This window comes from Benincasa hispida, chromosome 8 (assembly GCF_027475165.1).
Source record: "Benincasa hispida cultivar pf3 chromosome 8, pf3_genome.v1.1, whole genome shotgun sequence".
Lineage (NCBI taxonomy): Eukaryota > Viridiplantae > Streptophyta > Magnoliopsida > Cucurbitales > Cucurbitaceae > Benincasa > Benincasa hispida.
This window is the reverse complement of record NC_143485.1, coordinates 12,172,131-12,192,359: the sequence shown is the minus strand read 5'-3', so window position 1 is coordinate 12,192,359 and position 20,229 is coordinate 12,172,131. Positions and strand designations below refer to the sequence as shown.

The following is a 20,229-nucleotide window of genomic DNA, read 5'->3' as shown; positions in this document are numbered from 1 at the left end:
ATTATCTAGAGAATTTTAAAACCGATCAGACGTGGGTTTTCTAATACCTCCTTACATGTGAGATTTTTATACTTGAGATATGAACAATAAAACTATAGCTTAATTAATAATATAAATTAATCCCTTCGGAAGCAACCTGACCATATGGGAGAACGTTTGCACCTTGGCTGGTGGTTGGTCCTACTGATCAAAACTTTTCAAAGATTACAATCCCACCTCCATTTCTCTCAATTTGTTTGCGTTTATGTAACTTGCTTGTATCTTGGTGTTTTGTAGGCTTCTCTCTAGCTCTCTCTTGTGTTGTACCTATATTTTTATTGATTAATGAATTGGGTAGTGGATGTGATGAGGACGTTAAGAATGTGTCAAACGTAGTTGAGATGTTCCAATGCGTCTAGTAATTCACATTGTTTATTTTTCTAAATAATTAATATCAATTAATGAGTACTATTCATTTTAATTAACTATTAAATATAAATATATTATTTAAACTTAATTTATTCCAACTAATACATTATCTTTAACTATTTAATATAAAATTTTATTATTAATTATTAATAATCTAATTAAATTATATTTATTTAATTATTTTTAATAAATAAATTAAATAATTTAATTACGTTTAAAAAATATTCATTTATTTTAAATTTAACTAAGTAAATAATATAATATAACTGTTGAATGAGAAATTTCGGTGAATCACAAGTTGCCACATCATCAACGAAAGGCCAAGCCTATTCGAAAAATTATAAGTTGGATCGGGCCGAGTAATTAAAGTTGCTCGGGCCCAACTCAATTCAAGTCTGGTGAAATATTGGGTCAAATTAAAAGATTAAGCTCAAGCCCAATATTTCGGCCCAATAAAGCAATTGGGCCCAAGTCCATGTAAGGCCCATGTGAAACCCTCTATAAATAGAGGTCTTACCTCTTCATTTGGGGGGAAGTTGGAAGAATTGAAGACCAAAGCTCTCTGAAAATTTGAAGTTCTAAAGCTTTGAAAATCTGAAGAACATAACTCCTTTAAAGCTCTGAAGATCAGAAGACATATTAAAACTCTGTAGATCAGAAGATATATTAAAGCTCTAAAGATTTAAGCTCTTAAGATCCAAGACTTAAGCATCCAAGATCCAAATACTGAAGCTCTCGATTCTTGAAAACTAGCGCTCTCATGCTTTCAAGTGCTGAAGATTGAAGCTTCTTAAGTTTCAAAGACTGGAGCACTCAAATTCTGAAGAATTGGAGATCTAAACTATTTGAAACTTTGAAGATTAGAAGGCTTCAAAAAACTGATCGTATCTTCACAACCTACAAGCTGAAGATTCAATATCCTCAAACTCGAGGAAAAACTCACAAGCCGATCAATAAGCTAGAGGTCGATCCAAGCTGATCAACAAGCCACGACCGATCCAAACTGATCAACAAGTCCAAAGACTGCTAGAAAAAGATCAATAAGCCCAACGGTCGATCTTGTTCTCTTACATCTAATATAGACACAGTAATTGACATCACTTTCCTTCTAGAGGTCAAAGGTTCGATCTCACATCCCCATAATTATTATACTAATTAAAAGATAGTAAAAGAACAGAAAGCATGACTGACAAATATATACTATCAACCTCGATGTTAAAGATTTGATCTCTCCATCCTACGTATTGTCAAAAATAAAAAAAATATTTAATTGCCAACTAAATAGGCCATGAGAGACCTAAGAAATTTTTGTAAGCATACACATGAATGTCAGGGAGAGGGAGAGGGAGAGAGGTCTATTGTAAAAATTGATGGACTAAACTTGCAAACGAACCCGAGGCCCCAATAACTTAGCTAGAGAGGTTAATTTTTTGAGAGAGGATGGTAAAAAGTAAGTCAGGGTTTGTAGTGAAAATGGCATTGTATTTTGCCTTAGGTAAAAATAATTACACCATAATTGTAGTAGGGTCAAAGAGAGAGAGAGAGAAGATGATATATACATATGGTCCGTGAAGGGTGAGAAGAAGTAGGGCCCTAACAAGAAAAGACTCGTCAGTCTCTGTGGCATTGCCACTTCATAGAAATATAAAGAAAGTGAAAAAAAAAAAGATACCAAACAAAAAGGGAAAAAAAAAACGAAACAAAAAGAAAAACAAAAAGGAAAAAAAAAAAAAAAGAAAAAAGAAAAGAAGAAGAAGAAAGACATAGACAAGAGAGGGACCTTTGTACTGTCTATATGTCAACTAAACTTCACGAGACTCCCTCAAATTCTATATCCCTTTCTCTTTCAATTTTTCATATATTTTTCTCTTTTTTTTTTTTCACTTTAATTTTGCATTACTTCTCATTTTTGTATCTTGGATATATATGTGTTGTTAGTGTTTTTCTTGTGTTATTTAATTTAGGGTTAAGTCTTGATTTAGTATGGTTGTCGATTATTGTTTTAGTTGAATATATAACGTTGGTATTGTAAAATGAACATAATCCAATTGACATAAAGTATGTGTTTATCAACTTCGATGACAGTGGTTTAAATCTTTCATTATTAGATAACTTGGGGTTCCATCTCAAAATTAATTGATAAAGAAAGGAGTAGTCCATTTATCTTATTAAGATTGTAAGGTCCCTTAATTTTTTAAATGAGAGATTCTCAATATGCCCCTCAAAATGGTGCATCTTTTTTAGTTCGTCATTCTTGATTGGATCCTAATTTTTTTTAATGAACCGTATACACATTTGGGTTTTATGAGTTTTGATACCGTATTAGATAATATGGAGTTCCATCTAAAACTTAATTGACTATAAGAGAAGTAACTCATCTATCTTATTAAGAGTATGAGGTCTCTTGATTCTCACTTTGTATGTTTGAGCTCAAAATAATAATGGTAATCACAATGTTTGCATTAATGTATACATTGATTTGAGCATTTATTTGGAGTGTATAAGACTTGTTTGGATTGACTAAAGAAAAAAATATCTTTTTAAAAAATCGTTTTTATTTAAACTCTTTTGATCAAAACTGTTTAACTAAAATACACTTTGAAAATGTTTAAAAAACTATTTGGAGTGATTGTCAAAACACTTCAATTTTTTCAAAATAACTTATTTTCAAAAGTAAACACTTGAAAAGTTAAATCAAACAAACCCTAGGTTGATTGAGGCAAGGTCTGGTAACCAAATATATAAAAAATGTTAAAATTATATCAAAGGATTGAAACAATTTGTTTTTTTTAAAAAAAAATTCAAACATATGCTCCAATATATTCGAAAAGTTAGAATTTCAACATGGTTAGTTTTTTAATTTAGAATTTAGAATTTAAAATTTTTACACATTTGGAAAGTTATATGAACAAGTAGAGAAAGATATATAAATTAATGTTTAAAGAATCGAATATTTTATTTTCAAGTCTCTATCCTTTCTTTTTCATCCTAGCAAATAAGTTTAAATCATATTATTGTCTTTGGATTCTTAAATTTAATTCTTCTTTTGGTCTTTTGTCTTTCGAAATATTTTAATTTTTATAAATATGTATTTTATATTCTTGAGTACAACAAATATGAGGTGGTGAATGATTTCAACTTCATTTCAACTTATAGATCTCATGCAAAGGAAACATCTTTATCTTCTAAGCTATAGTTCAAGTAGTCTAAATAGTTTATATTGATTATTGTTATTAAACTTTGTTATAATATTTAATATGAATGTAAAAACCATTATTTAGAATGTCAATACAAACTTGTTTAAACACTAGTTATCATTCATTAATCTCAAAATAGAAAAAAAAAAAAGGACATTTTTTAGAATATACAAAATAAGAAAAAAAAATAAGTTATGCCAAAATGAATATAACTTAAATTATGTAAAACTTTTACTATCGATCTCGAGGTTAGAAATTTAATTTTTCCACTACATATTGTCAGAAAAAAAAGACATTAAATCATTTTAATTTTTAAATTGTAAATAGAACTCAACGAATGAGTTTCAATCTCACGTATGATATTTACTATAAATGCAGGAAGGAAATCAATTAGTGGACTTACTATCAATTTAGAAATTCCCTACCCCATAAAAGGGGTAATCACATTACTTATTAGGTACGTCTCACAACCTTTTTAGTAATTACTGTGTAGCATCCTTTAATTTACCATTTATCTTGCATCTATAAATAAGACTAACGATTAAGTATTTTACAATTTTTCTCTCTCTTTATTTACACAACTAAATTACTTTTTTCTAATAAAAAATTAAATTATAGAAATATGAAAGATGTCAAAAATATGTTGTTATCATCTATTTTGTGACTTTTATTTAGTAAAAATTACTATATGCATGATATTTTTTCCTTAAATGGTTTAGATTAGTTAGAATGATCAAATATAAGTCCTATAATGTTCTACGTATATTTTTACTAGTTTAGGCTGATTTTATAACCTTTTACCATTGATTTTAATTATTATACAAATTTTATTTTAATGCGACCGCATCAAAATCTTAATTTCCCATATTCCTGCCTAGTCATTCTAGTTGCTATTTACCTAGTCCTCAACCATCCTTCAGCACCAAAATTGATGATAAAGTTGTTCAGAACATGTAATTCTGCCATTCTTCAACCCATTTGAGCCTACAAAAGGATAGGAAGTTTCTCTTTTTAAGAATCCATAGCCCATCAATGAAATTCATCCCTCTTTGGACGAAATCTCACATTCCCAATAAAAAAAGTTTGAAAAACGAAAGTTTCTCTAAAGTTTGAGAGATCTAGGTCATTCTTACCTCGTGAAAACATGTGAAGTGATAAGATTCATCCTAGAGAGAGGATAATCATCCAAGAGAAGGATTAGGAGAGTGAGAGATTGCCACAAGACATCATTGCATTGTATTTTTGAGCATTTCATTCAGTTTCTCTTTGCATTTGTTTATCTTTATTTCTTTCATCCGTTGAACATTTTTCTTATAATCATGATTTATGATCTAATGACATCTATTCATTTTTTTTTAATCATGAGCTAATTCTTTAAGAGGATCAGTTATGTGAATATCTTAGGCTTTATGGTTTGATTATTGCTTATGCTTCATACCTCTTTGATTTATGCATTTCCTTTCTTGAGTTTATGGGAAAATATTGTTAAGTTAAACTGATTGCTTAATTTAGCAATCTAGTGGAGTTTTCATGTTGAGAAGATTAGAATATAAATTGATATCACAAAGCGATAAGGGACTAATACCACTGAAATATGACTATCACGTTGCCTTAGAAATAAAAGACACCATAAGATAAAGAAATTGCATGGGAATTTATCTAAAATCCAGCCAACCATAGAAATATTGGTTTTAGCTACTTAGGGCTCCTAAAGGAACTTGATACAAGACTGAATAGGAGAAGTTTTCTATCCATGACTATTTCACTACCCAGGTATAATGCAGTTGTATTGCCTAAGGCACACTGCCTTTTGGTCGAAACATAATTGTATCATTGTTCAACACTTTTGTTTACTTTCTTTATCATCATTTAACCTCAAAATCACTTATTTATTGGTTATCTCTTGGTTTGCATCAAAAAACACATTTTTTTTTTAAAAAAAATTGAATTGCATAAATAGTCTCGTGGGATTCGACTCTTTCTATACTTCAATATTTATTATTTCATCGATAGTATATGCTTGCACTTTGACCATATTTATTTTCATTTTTATCACTCACACATTTGGTCGATCAAAATACCTTTAAACTTTAAGAAGTTTTAAAAATACCTTTAAGCATTAAAAAAAAAATTGAAAAGTACTCTTACATTAGTTTTGGATGGAAATCGTTATTGTTTAAAAGTTACCTTGGACTTTCAAATTAAAAAATACCACTAAACTATAATAATAATAATAAATACTTTATGTTAGTATATGAACTAAAATCGTCGGTACCTTGTTACAAAAATGCCTTTGAACTTTTCAAAAGGTTCATTAGTATCCTTAACATTTCCAAATATATATATATACACCCCATTACAACATCTTTTTTTTTTTTTTTTTTTCATTTTTACTCTCTCTCATGCTTTAATATATGACCTAACACTTCTTTATTTTCTCTCTTTTAATTTTTCTCCTCTTCTTCAATAACCTATTACTCCCTTTCTTCATTTCTCCTTTCCCTTAATTCTATTTTTCTTACCGATTTTATTGCTCCATGTTAGTTGCTTGACCTTTGTTTATCTTAAAAAAAAAAAAAAACTACCCCTTAAATTAAGGTATATACACTAACAAAAAGATAAAAGAATAGAGGAACATGCACCAAGGGACCTTATGATTTAAGGGTTGTTTAGGAGGCTGGAATGTAATCAGGATTATTGGAAACCAAATGAGTGTTGAAATACGTGACATATCAAGGGCAGAACGGAAATGGGATCGTGAAGCATGAAAACAGTGGGAAAGAGGGTCAAGTTGAAAAATTGTGGGAATGGAATGAGTTTGTTATTACAAGTCAAACCCAAAACGCCCAATCCAAACATGAGTTTTTTTTATTACATTCAATTCTAAAGCCATCAAAGTCCAGCAAAACAAATAGGCCCTAAATGTTCTAATAAGGTTATATCTTAGTAGTTGAATGTGTGTTAATACATCATTTGAATTTAATACAAAAAAGAAAAGAAAAAGAGACGTGTGTTGAGAATTTAAGGCACATCAAGATTTTGATCATAATTTTGAGGACAACGAGTAAAAGGGAAAGGAAAGATAAAATGTTCATTGCCCAAATTATAGTGATGAAGACTTTATTGATCATTTTTCTGACATAAATTAGTCAATTTATTTTGATTAGTAAAGAAGATTCAAATTGATTGAAGATGATATTTCTTTGTCGGTCATTTTTGTATTATATTTGATTTTGGAATTTTGTGATGTTGGGTTTTATGTCCTAAAACACGTAGATAGTAAATGTATTAATTAACTGTCATCAATAAAGAGTTATAGATGTTAATTCAATAAAAGTTATTGTTTGTATTATTGTCTAATTTATCTTAATAAACCTAAATCCAATAAACTAATATCCAAGATTATCTTATGAGTCTTGAAATGTATGTGGAGACATACAGGGATCAATGTTCAAGATACAGCTAAAAGGGTCTATAGTATAGGGATAAAGTTAAGTACCTTATCCTCGTAACCCTATGGATACGACCCACTTTGTATTTGATACAAACATAACGATCCAACGAGTTCGTGTAGGTGACACGCGAGTGAGGGTATCCTATGCAATAAGTTTTCATATGACTGGACCACGAAATAGTAACCAATAGATGTAACACCGTTGACTAGTTAGGTTCCTATTTCAATAGGATGACCTGGGCGACTTAGTCTTAGTCTTGAATATATTATGAACTACTGTTCAGGAGGGATTGTCCTTTGACTTGTATGGGTGAAGGTGGACAGATCTCCGACCCAATATGCCTACCATTTTGGGGACATGACCGAGTGGTGAGCTAGGAACATAATAATACAAGATGGAATTCATTCCTTCCTACCTTAAGGGTAAGTAGATGAGTTCCCTTAAGTGATGTCTCCGAGACTTGAACAAAGAGCTCTACCCTTTCATTAGCCCGAGAGGGGTTTCTGTTTGTTGGTTAGACCATAAATAGGTTGTTCATTAGAGGAGCACTGGTGCTTAAGGAGTCAGAGATAACCCAAGGGTAAAATGGTAATTTGACCCAGTTGGAGTTACGAACACTCTGAAGGATTAATGTGCTCGTATTGGTCTATATCCGTGAACACATTAATATATCTATAGTGAGAAGAGTGTAGTTGTGGGCCTTTAGTAGAGTGTACCCACAGTTAACGAATATTGATTGATTTGGTTAATGAGTATAGCCAATTAATTTCATATCGTTGGAGCTTCTGATCAACAAGTCCATCAGGTCCCTTCGTTAGTTCACTAGAGGATACTTAAGAGAGATAATTTGAATTGTTCAAATTAATTTAAGGAAACTATATATTAATGTGATTAATACATAATTAATTATAGATATGATCTACAATTAATCTGGAGAACAATATTTGAATAAGATGCAAATTAATTAATTCAAGTGAATTAGATTCACAAAAAATTAATTAATAGAGAGACTTTGCACATATGCATGGGATGTATATGATAATTAAATATATACATTAAATTGGATTTAATGTATAAATAGTTATTTAATGATTGTGAAAATTAAAATTAAATAAGTGTTATTTAATTGTGAAAATTAAATAAGTGTTATTTAAATAGGCCAATTGATTCTCTATACTCTCCAAAACCTTATTCTCCTCTCCCTCTCCCAATAGTTGAATACCACATATCCCTCTATTGGAATCCCATAGAATAATGAGGCAACTTTCGTGGTAGTGTTTGAGATTGCTCAAGGAGTTGTTCGTGATGAAGACCGTTTGGAGATCCATTCGTTGGAACCTTAGAGAGGATTGTTTGTGGCACTTGGGGAACCTGCAAAGGTAAGAATCGTTCTAACCTTTTCCCCAATAGCATGCTAGTTTATGTGTATATCTATTTCCTCTAGTACAACGATTTTATTTAATATAAAAATCGATTTGCGAGATACAAGGTATTCTAATACAATGCTTCCGCTGCGGGATTTGATCCCTTCAATTGGTATCAGAGCCAATTCCTTGCATCTTCGTTCTGCGTGTTTTTCGAAACAAAATCATCTAGAAGTGGATTTTTTCATATTCTACATCATGAATGTTTAAAAGTTGGTTTTCAAAATTGGATGTTTTTTTTTTGCTCTAGATTACTTTTTAATTTGATTAAATTTGTAAGGGCCCGTTGTATTTTTATGCAATTTAATTCATGCTTCGAGTCTGTAAGTCTGTTTCGATCGATAGAGCAATAGTTGCTGAAGAGATTGAGATCAAAAGAAGGTGTTCGGGGCAAGTTTAGAGTCGAAAACGAGGAGGACAACAACAATCTGCCACTCAGTGTTGCGATGCTGCTATCATTTAGGGACAAGACCAAGTAGAAGCTAGGAACATAACTACACAAGATAGAATTCGCTCATTCTCATCTTGAAGGTAAGTAAATGTATTGTTCCCTTAACCACTGACTCTGGAACTTGAACAATGAGGCCTCACCCTCTCATTGGCCCAAGAGGGATTTAGTTTATGGTCGGACTATAAACAGATTATTCATTAGAGGATCAGTAATACTTAAGGATTAAGAAGCAACTACAGGTGTAAAACGATAATTTGACCCAGCTATAGTTACAAACAACTTGTAAAGAATTAATTTATAATTGTAGGTCCATTAAGTCCCTCTACTAGCTCACGATGGGTTGAACAAGGATTTTAGTATTGAAAGAGTTTGAAATGTTCAAATTTTTTAAGGGAATTTATGTTAATTGTATATGATGTAATTAATATCATGTATATAGATACATTATAATATAAAGTTAATTTTAAATTAGATCCAAATTTAGACTATATAATAAAAGAATATAAATATTTAAATAAGATTCAAATATTAAATTAATAAGAATTGAATTTGTATTAAATCTATAGGTTAAAATTAATGTGAATGAGATTCATATTAAAACTATAGATTATGAGAGAATATGTATATTAGAATATGATTTATATATACATTAAATTAAATCTATGATATTTAATAAATGAATTAATTAAATTAGATTTAATCAATTAATATTTAATTAAATTAAATTTATTTAATCAAATTAAATAACTCCCCTAAAGTTGTTGGGGAGAGGAGTTGTAATTCCCTTCACGTATTTTATCTATGCTTTAGGTGAAAGACAATATAAGAGACCTCACATTTTCCTTTCTTAAAGAAAGACTCTCCAAATAGTTAGTGCTCTTTGTAAAAAGTTTGAAACCATTCCTTTTTATTACAAGAGGTTCCCACAAGCCTTCCTTGTCCAAGAGAATAGCAGACAAGATCATTTAGTGGTGTCCAGTTTATGATCGGAAAAAGACTTGAAGAAGAGGTTTTCAAAGAAATTAGTTCTTCCCCTTGACAATCCTATAGAAAAGCATGCTTAATCTAGACGTTTGTCTCTATTCTGTGAATTTATTCTTTAAACTAAATTGAGGCAAAGCAATCATACGCTTCCGCATGGGATTCGATCCCTTCAATTTTATGCTTTAACTTAATCTTTTGGTTTAATGTTCGGTTGCTAAGAAAATTGGGGTAATAATTTGACAAACGAGACAAAAACGAGAGCATTTATACGAAGAAAAAAAAAATGAAGGTATCCATATATGCTTCTTTAAAATTTATTCTTTTCTAACTCAAGATTAACTTTAAAGAAATTGACTATACTAATGATAGAAGCTATCATTTTGATAGGTTTTTAAAAGATGTATATTTTCTATGATAATTTCCCCAAAATTGTGCTGATTATCTGCTGTAAATACTAATTTTGTAGGTAAAATGGTCCCCGAGGCATTTAGGAATTATTACAAGAAAATCGGGCCAAAAAGATTAAAAAAAATGACCAAGAAAATCAACAAATTGAAGAGAATCAAGTAATTACCCAGAATGCTATCGAGTAAGGTTGTTGAGCTATCGAGCATCGAGTATTTAACAGAATACTATCGTGTATAATCGAATAAGGACTGTCGAGTAATCAGCTATCGAGCCATCAAGTATCATCAAATATCATCGAGTATTCAAGTATCGAGTCATCAAGTTCCTTCTTATTCATTTTTCATTGAGTAAAATCTATCAAGTAAAGGACATCCAGCATCGTGCATCAAGTATTGCATTATTGTGCATCGAGGATCGAGTATGAAACAGAAAACTCACTTTTTGAACTATAGAAAACTCAATGCGTTCATTCTTTTTTCCGGATCTTGACGCCATTCATCCTCGCGCCTCACGATGTTATGTTGCTGGTATAAATAAGTTCAGTTTTTCAACAAAACAGAGACCAGATTTCATTTGTCAAAAAAGGAGAAACCCATTATAGAGAAAGAAACTTCGGAAGAGAAGAGAAGCTCATTTTTTAGAGAGAGATTTCGAATTTCTAAGAGCAATTCTTGTAATTTTTTGTGAGATTCATTTGTTTGTATTCAGACTTTGTATCAATATGCAACTATCAATAGATTGCTTGAACAATTTCATCATCGATGAGTAGATAATTCTTTTTCTTGGGGAATTATGTAAATTGAAATTTTCTTGAGATTTTTTCTTGAATTTTCTTTCCTGTAATTACTTTCTTTTGAATGTTCTTGCTGAGATTTAGAATAAAAATCGATTAAGATTGAATTGATGACTCAAGATTAATCAATTTTTGTATGCAAAAATTACATATTTCTATAACAAAATGGTAATTATGGTTGCAAGAATTAGTAGTCTTGATAGAAAATGTGGACTTCTTTTCCTCTTTTTTTAAAGAATCTATTAATTAAGAACACTCATGCAATCAATCTTGAATTTTCAGTCTTTTGATTTGAAGATTGGAATAGTTAAGAAAACCCATGAGTTTAATGCAATTTAGGGATGAATTGTAAAATATTTTTAGGAAGCAATTAAGACCAAGATTAGGGTTAATTGTGAAATTTGCTAATTAGGGCATTAGAAATTTATTCTTAATGAACTATTGAATAATCTAATTGTACGATTCTTTGTTAAGTCAATGATAGAATTTCCTAGTTTACATAAAATCCCCAAGATTTCATTTCAATCGAATCTTATCTCACAATCTCTCTTATTTCTATCATCAATAAATTTTCTATATCAATTCTTTTCTTTTTTTTCCTCAGTTAGTTTTTAGTTCTTAAAAAAAAAAACGCCATTTAATCTTTTGCATTTTTGAATTCAAGTAGTCTATTTTAGGCCAATTAATTGTGATTCTCTTGGGATCGACCTCTTACTTCCACTATTACCACGTGTTAGTTCTAGTTGTAGTTAGAGTATTATAAATTTCATTTGTTTTGGATAAGATAGAATTATTGATAACAAGTTCGCACAAAACAAATTGACGTCGTTGCTGGGGAACTGAGCAATTGGCCTTTTAGAATTTTTAATTTCCTTTTAAAAAAAATAATAATAAAACAAAAAAATAATAGGTTTTAAGCTTTCCTTTTGTGTAGACTTGCTCCTCTCGGAGTTTACTTTGTGATTTGATTATAGATATCGACCACGAGGAGAGAAGATTATGAAGGGAAAGTGTAAGAAGAGAGCGAAAAGAATTTGAAGAGTTGGACGAAGAAGAAGAACAACCACAACCAAACATCATGGGCGAAGCAAGGGAACAAACCTTGCAGGAATTAGCGGAACCAGATTATAATTAACAACCTTTTTGCATCGTGTACCTGGAGACAACTGTCCTATTTGAACTTAAACTGGGGTTAGTACATCTACTTCCTTTTTTATAGAGGACAAACCGACAAAGACCCTCACAAGCACATGAAGGAGTTCTACCTTGTTTGTGATGGAATGCGTCTGCATGGAGTGTCACAAGAGCACCTCAACCTTAAAGACTTCGCTTTCTCTTTGAAGGATGTGGCTAAGGATTAACTATACTACCTACCGACGGGTTCTATTACTACGTGGAATCGGTTAAAAAAGAAATTTTTAGAAAAATTCTTTTTGGCATAAAATTCTTTCCGACATCAAAGGTCCATAACATAAAAAAAGAAATTTATGGAATTAAACAAAATTTAGGAGAGTATTTGTTTGAATATTGGGAAAAATACAAACAGTTATATGTATCTTTTCCACACCATTAAATTTCTGAGCAATATCTAATATAATATTTCTATTCAGGTTTACTCCCGTCCAAGGGAAGCAATATAGATGCGGCCGATGGTGGCGCTCTAGCAGAAAAAACACCGACCGAAGCAAGCCAACTCATATCAACCATGGCGGAGAATTCCCAGAATTTTGGGACAAGGACTCTTGATAACTTTGTTGTTCAATCTAGTGAAGTAAATGACTTGAGATCACAAGTATCTAATCTAGTTTCTATTTTTACTCAAGTAGCCCAAGGAGGTCTTCCTAAAGTCAAACTGTGTGGGGGCGTGTGGATTAGTCAAGCACACTTCCGAGGCTTTCCCACAAGCCCAAGTCAATGCCATTGGTGAATTTCAAAGAAAATACGACCTCCATGGGCAAACTTATAACCAGGGATGGAAAGATCATCCCAATTTCAAGTGGGGATCTCAAGGGTAATTTGAGAACTGAAACCCACCATCTTCTTCAAGCTCCTCAAGTATGTCTCTAGAAGACGTAGTGAAATCATTTGTTGACCATTCGTTAAAATTTCAACAGGAACTACACAATTCGCAAAAGGACAACATTCAACTTCATCAAGAAACCAAGCAACTTCAACAATACACAAAATCTTTTCAACTAGAGACTAGACAAAACTTCTCAAACTTGGGCACATAAATCATACAACTTGAAATTGTGGTAATCAAGCTTGAGATTAAATCATCCGGAAAGCTCCCCGCTCAACCGGAGCATACAAATGTAAGCGCAATCACTCTAAGAAGCAGTAAGGAAATCCTCTCTTCCTCTCAAGATGCAAACCCGGTTAAATCTACTCCGAAGAAGCAATAAAAGGTAATGAAAGAACAAGAGAGCAAAATAAATGAGCTAAAAGAGACTCCTATTTTTCCTGAGGTATGTGATTATTCTCCCCCTAAATTAGAGCTATATGTACCCAAGGCACCATTCCATAGTAGATTAGCAAGACCTAAAGTAGAAGATACCGACCATGAGCTAATTGAAATGTTAAAAAAGGTACAAATTAATATCCCTTTCCTTAATGCTATTCAACAAATACCTAGATATGCTAAATTCTTAAAGGACTTGTGTACTAAGAAAAGAAAAGGGAAGGAAGAGAAGAGAATAACTGTTAGTAAGAATGTCTCTGCTTTACTAAAAAAAGATATGCTCCAAAAATGTAGAAATCCAAGAATGTTTGCTTTACCATGAAAAATAGGAGACAGAATTATCACTCATGCCATGCTAGACCTAGGTGCATCAATTAAATGTCATGCCTTTTCATGTTTATGAAGACCTTAAATTGAATGGCCTACAAAAAAGGAGTGTTTGCATACAACTAGCTAATAGGTCATATATTCAACCCTTAGGCATTGTAGAAGATGTTTTGTTGAGAGTTGGAGAACTAATCTTTCCTGTTGATTTTACATGTTAAAAATGGATGAACCATACTCTACTTCTTCCTCTAACATTTTACTTGGTAAACCCTTCATGAAAACTGCAAAAACAAGAATTGACGTAGATAAAGGGTCTTTATCAGTAGAATTTGATGGGGAGGTAAAATCTTTCAATATCTATGATGCCATGAAATTCCCTAAAGAATATTTGTCTCTTTGTGCAATAGATACATGTGACGTGTTTGATGAATTTTTATTTTCAATTGATGAAAATTTGGATTGTTTAGTTGCTCCCTCCATTGACCTTGACGATGATTACTCTTTGATTGACTCTTTCTTTACTTCGAATGATTTTGATTTGTATGATAACCCCTCTAATGATGATGTTGTGGAATCTCAGGTACATGGAATTGAGCTTAAGGCTCTTCCTTCTCACCTTAAGTATGCTTTGCTAGGAGAAGAAAATATCTTTCCTGTGATCATATCTAGAGAACTCATATCTTCTTAGGAAAGTTCACTAGTAGAAACATTGAAGGATCACAAGAAAGCGATTGGTTGGACTTAGAAGATATCAAGGGGATAAGCCTTTGCATGAAAAGAATCGTTCTAGAGGATGGAGCTAAGGCAACCGTTCAACCTCAAGGAAGACTAAATCCAACCATGAAGGGAATTGTTCATAAAGAAATTCTCAAGCTATTCGAAGCCAGTATGATTTACCTAGTCCTAGACAGTCAATGGGTAAGTCTAATACACGTGGTACCGAAGAAGACCGACATGACCATTGTGAAAGATGAAAAAGGTGAGATGATCCCCATGAGAGTGCAGAACGGTTGGAGAAAGTGTATAGACTTTAGGAAACTCAATGAGGTAACAAAAAAAAAATCAATTTTCAATACCTTTTATTGATCAAATGGTTGAGCGGCTAGCCGAGAAGCCATATTTTTGTTTTCTTGATGGTTTTTCTGGATTTTATCAAATACCTATAGCACAGGAAGACAAAAAAAAAAAAAAAAAAACTAATTTTACTTGCACTTATGGTATCTATGCATTTAGAAAAATGTCATTTGGGCTATGTAACGCTTCAGGCACATTTCAAAGATGCATGATGAATATATTCTCTGATTATGTAGAAAAGTGCATAGAAATTTTCATGAACGACTTCACTGTGTATGGTAGTTCTTTCGAAGATTGTTTGCACAATTTGAGTTTGATATGCATAGAAACAAATTTGGTTTTGAATTATGAAAAATGTCACTTTATGGCTTCTCATGGAATAGTGTTAGGACACCTTGCGTCTTATAAAGGATAGAAGTTGATAAGGCTAAGATAAATGTCATAGCTAACCTATGCTCTTTTCTTGGTAGTCCAGGGTTCTACGGAGGTTTATCAATGACTATTCAAAAATTGCACTCCCTCTATCAACCCTTCTTCAAAAAGATGTCGTATTCGATTTCAATATAGAATGCAAGGAAGCTTTTGACACGCTTAAGGAGAAGTTGACATCAACTCCAATCCTTCAACCACCCCGATGGGACTTACCATTTGAAATCATGTGTGATGCTAGTAACCTAGCAGTGGGGGCAATATTAGGATAAAGAGTTGACAAGAATGTCATGTGATATGTTTCGCATCTAGAACACTCAGCTCATCTCAAATAAATTATTCAACAATAGAAAAAGAATTTCTCTCTATAATTTTTTCTTTGGATAAGTTTAGATCTTATATTCTTGGTTTTCCAATAATCATATATACTGACCATGCTGCTCTCAGGTACCTAATGATGAAGAAAGAATCAAAACTCAAACTTGTCAAATGGATTCTCCTTTTACTAGAGTTCAACATAACCATCAAAGATAGAAAAGGATCCAAAAATTCAGTGGCGGACCATCTAAGTTGTGAATCAAGCAAGAAGAAGAACAAATACCTATTAGAGAAGACTTCCCCGATGAACACCTTTTCAAGATATTTATTTTCTTACCATGGTACACCGACATGGTAAACTACCTTATTACAGGTAAGTTTCCTCTTAACATGTCTTGGTTTAGAAAGTATAAACTAAAAAGAAACTCTAAATACTATGTGTCGGATCCTCTTTATCTATGGAAAGTTTGTTCTTATCAAATCATTAGGAGATGTGTCCCTAATAAAGAATTGAAGTCTGTTTTATCGTTTTGCCATGGACAAGCATGTGAAGGTCATTTCAGTCCTAAAGGAACCGCTATAAAAATTTTAGATTTAGGATTATTCTGGGATTCTCTTTTTGCTAATTCGTATGCTTATTGTAAGTCTTGTGAAATGTGTCAAAAATCTGGATCTTTGTCTAAAAGAAATAAAATGCGCCTTAATTCTATTCTTGTTGTGAAATATTTAACATTTGGGGTTTAGATTTCATAGGTCCATTTCCTTCTTCGTTTGGATACTTGTATATTTGACTTGCGATTGATTATGTTTCCAAGTGGGTCGAAGCAATCCCCACTAGAACAAATGATTCATCTATTGTTTTAAAATTTCTTAAAAATAACATCTTTTCTAGATTTGGAATTCCTAGAGCCATTATAAGCGATCAAGGAATGCATTTTTGTAATAGGACCGTAGAAGCATTGTTGAGGAAATACGGAGTTCACCACCGTGTAGCGACCCCGTATCATCCTCAAACAAATGACCAAGTGGAAATTTCAAATAGAGAAGTGAAAAATATTTTAGAAAAGATAGTGAACCTGAAAAGAAAAGATTGGAGTCCCAAACTTAATGATGCGCTTTGGGCTTACAAAACTGCTTTTAAGACATCTATAGGTACAACCCCGTATAGAATTGTATGTGGCAAGGCATGCCATCTTCTAGTAGAGGTTGAAATAAAGCGTTTTGGGTAGTGAAACAATGTAATTTGAATCTAGCCCAAGCCGGAAAGGAAAGACTCCTAGAGCTACAACAATTGGAAGAGTTGAGACAAAATGCTTATGAAAATTAAAAAATTTACAAGAAGAAAACCAAATCTTTTCATGAAAAAGCTTAATAAAAAAAAGACTTCAAAATTGGACAAAAAGTTTTGCTTTATAATTCTAGATTACAATTGATGCTTGGAAAGCTCAAGTCCGAGTGGCTAGGTCCTTTTGAGATTACTAACATTTTCTCTTATGACACAGTTGAAATAAAAAGTATTGAAACAGGAAAAATCTTCAAGGTGAACGGGCACAAACTTAAAATCTACAATGAAGGTCATGTAAACCACATCGAATTGGCCTTGCATTTAGTTAATTCTTCATATACTTGACACCCCTCTTCACCAACATCGAGCAAACGACGCTAAAAAATTGCAATGAGGACAATTTTTTTCTTTTCCTTTCTTTTCATTTTTATTTTTTTCATTCTTTTCTCATTTTTCATTTTTTTCTTTCTTTCTTACTTTTAGTATTTCAAATAAATAGAATAATTGAATCTTTTCTTTTCTTTGTAGGTGATTTACTCAATAAAAGAAAATGGAGCTCTCAAATAAAAAAAAAGTAAGAAAATTCTCTCTCAAGCAAATAAATGATCAACAACAAAACCAGGGAAGTTTCTCTCTACATCCCTTCTCTTTTTGTTTCTTGAATTCATTTTCTTATTCTAAATGTTGAGGACAATGTTCCATCTTTAAGTTGGGGGTGGGTAAACACTACATGGCTTGGTATTCTTATGTTTTTGTTATTCTTTTGAGTATTCTTTGATTAACTTTAAAAATAGCCTCACAAATGTTTTTTTACATGTCTAGAACCCTTGAGCATCTGAGCTCGGGATTAATAGATTGTTGATTACTTAGATTGATTACATAGATTTTGCAATTCTGCTTTAATATATCTGAATAAATTTGAGGTTCTGATTCATCTAAGATGATATAATTTTGATTATTTGAAAAACATGTCTATTGAATTCTTTATTCTTCAAAAGACTATTTTTTTCCTTGAATGCAATAAATTCATAATCGAATAAATTCATGTTTGCACATTCAAGAATCTCATTCATTTTGATTCTACGCATCTTTTTTTTTTTTTTTGTTAGGGTTGATGTCCTAAACTCTTGTTGGGTCCTGTAATTTGTAAACACTGTATTGAACAAACACTTGTGCTGTGATAATATATGATATTTTCTTCACTATTGTCTATGAAGCATGGGATGTTTTATTTGCTTCACCACAAACCAATAAACTAAGATCCCTGGTTATCGTTATAACTTAAGCATGTAGTGGTGACATACAAGTGGATCATAAGTAATAACCAAAATGGTCTGTAGTATATGGATAAAGGAGGGAAACCTTATCCTGGTGAATCTACGGATGTAGCCCATTTTGTATAACAGTAACAAGTGTTGTGACTTGCTACTGATGGTCTGATTCTGATCATTCATGTAGAGACAAGTAAACGGGGGCGTCTTATACAAAGGAGTTTGTATAAGATTGGACCACGAAGTGTTATAGTCTCATTATATAACATCATTCAAGACAGAGACTTCATTTCACTAGGATGACCATAGATAACATGACCTCAATTTTGAGTGAGTTGGGAACTCCTGCCTTTGAGGGCGGTCCTTTGATTTGCATGGGTGCGAGTGGCCAGATTGCGACTTAAACCTACTACTTTGGAGATTTGTTTGATTTGGGAGTTAGGAACTCAACTACACAAGATGGAATTTACTCCTTCCCTGAAGCAGAGGTTAGTAGATAGATTGCTCCCTTAAGGGCTGATTTCGGACTTGAACGATGTGGCGCCACGCATCTTCTCATGGCTTGAGAGGTGTCCACACATAGTAGGACTATGTTGTATTGTTCATTAGAGGGATCAGTGATACTTAAGGAGTTAGATGTAACTATAGGGGCAAAACGGTAAATTGACCCAACTGTACTTACGAGCATCTGTGAAAGGTTATCGTACTGTTGATTTTTTATATTCGATGGACACAGAAATATATCTGTGGTGAGAAGAGTGCAGTTTTCGATCTTTAGTGGAGTGCCTGACAGTTAACGGATGGTGGATCTCGTGGTTAAAGAGTTTAGCCAACTATTCAAATATCGTTGGAGCTTCAAGCCATAGGTTCATAAGGTCCCCTTGGTAGCTCAATGGATTCAAGTTGAGAATCAGTTTTTGGGTAAGTTTGAAGTGTTCAAATTGACAAGAGGAAGTTTGATTATATATGATATGATTAAACTGGTCAATTATATATGCTATAGTTGACATGATGTATGAGAAATATTAATTGGAGGAAAAGGATATAAATATGATTTATATCTAGTAGAGGAGAAAATGACTATGGTTTATATGTTGCATATGATGTGATATTAAAATTATAGGTTATAAATATAATATGATTATATTTATTTTTAATTAAACAATTATGAGATAATTGTTGGTGGTTTTTCTCCATAACCATATATGAAAGTGAGAGATTACATTTAGTTTTCGTAACTGAATGATAAAATGAAAATAGTTGTCATTTTGCAAAGAAATCGGACATTCGCTTCACGAATTGTACACTGCCCATTGTCTAGCTAACGAGAGCATTATCTAGCTAACGAGAGCATACACGATAGCTCAAGTTTTCCTAAACGATTGTGTACACGTGCAGCCGACCTAAACGATCGTGTAGCTTTTTACTAAGTGATCACGCGCCAGAGAAATTTACCTAATCGATCGTCTAAACGATCAGCCCCAATTTACTAAACGATCATGCACCCTTTGCTAAACGATCAAGCATCCGTCTATACGATAGACACAAATATCTCCCACTTGCTTGGTCGTTGTAAACGATCGTAGTTTGCTCCTCCCCTCTACCAAATCCAACAGAGCCCACACCTTCTGGATTCTCACTCCGAGAATATCGAGGTTACTGAGTGGTGGTGTCCTCCTTGCTACCTGTTCATGTAGAAAACAGTTCGGTGGTGAGCGACAGCGAGATTTGGTGGACGATAGACTTGGTGATCACAGCGACAGCGGGAGTTGCTGTTCCTTGACGAGAGCAAGATATAAAGAGAAAAAGAGTTCTTCAAGAGGTATGTCTCTCGTTCCTTTGTATTTAATTGTTAAAAGCATGTCGTAGTTTGTTAATAAATGCATAATTTGTTGTTTGTTTCTGAATGCGGTATTTCTGTCACAATGAATTTGGAACGATCTT

General features: G+C 32.4%; 1 long non-coding RNA gene across 2 annotated transcripts; it reads left to right on the top strand.

Annotated features, from left to right (window-relative positions):
* The first annotated feature begins 3,985 nt into the window (after positions 1 to 3,985).
* LOC120083692 (uncharacterized) lies at positions 3,986 to 11,038 on the top strand. 2 transcript variants are annotated; one of them, XR_005483499.2, is made up of 3 exons: positions 3,986 to 4,062; positions 8,336 to 9,015; positions 10,386 to 11,038. It is a non-coding gene; the product is annotated as an uncharacterized LOC120083692 (long non-coding RNA). The 2 variants fall into 2 exon arrangements; XR_016531501.1 differs by lacking the exon at positions 10,386 to 11,038 and having other exon boundaries at positions 8,336 to 8,439; positions 8,830 to 9,324.
* The last annotated feature ends 9,191 nt before the right edge of the window (positions 11,039 to 20,229 follow it).